A 214-nucleotide genomic window follows, 5' to 3' on the forward strand; every position below is an offset into this window, starting at 1 on the left:
CAACAAATTATACGGACAGGATGTAAATGTACTTTCTCTCCCTTAGCTCGTTTTATTGTAAGAATATGGTATATAACACATATAACAAGCTTTGTGCAGTGGCAGTATCGTAGCCAATGAGGTTTATCCGAGGCGCGATTATTGCTAATAACACATATAACATACTGTTTACATAATCAGTAAACAGTATGCTATCAGTAGTTACGTTTTGGAG

General features: G+C 35.5%; 1 pseudogene; it reads left to right on the plus strand.

The window, feature by feature from the left end:
* The first annotated feature begins 87 nt into the window (after window positions 1-87).
* Window positions 88-202, plus strand: LOC145719235 (U4 spliceosomal RNA; annotated as a pseudogene).
* The last annotated feature ends 12 nt before the right edge of the window (window positions 203-214 follow it).

Source organism: Leptonychotes weddellii, unplaced genomic scaffold, assembly GCF_054177405.1.
Source record: "Leptonychotes weddellii isolate Sample4059 unplaced genomic scaffold, ASM5417740v2 HiC_scaffold_352190, whole genome shotgun sequence".
In the NCBI taxonomy this organism is placed as follows: Eukaryota; Metazoa; Chordata; class Mammalia; order Carnivora; family Phocidae; genus Leptonychotes; species Leptonychotes weddellii.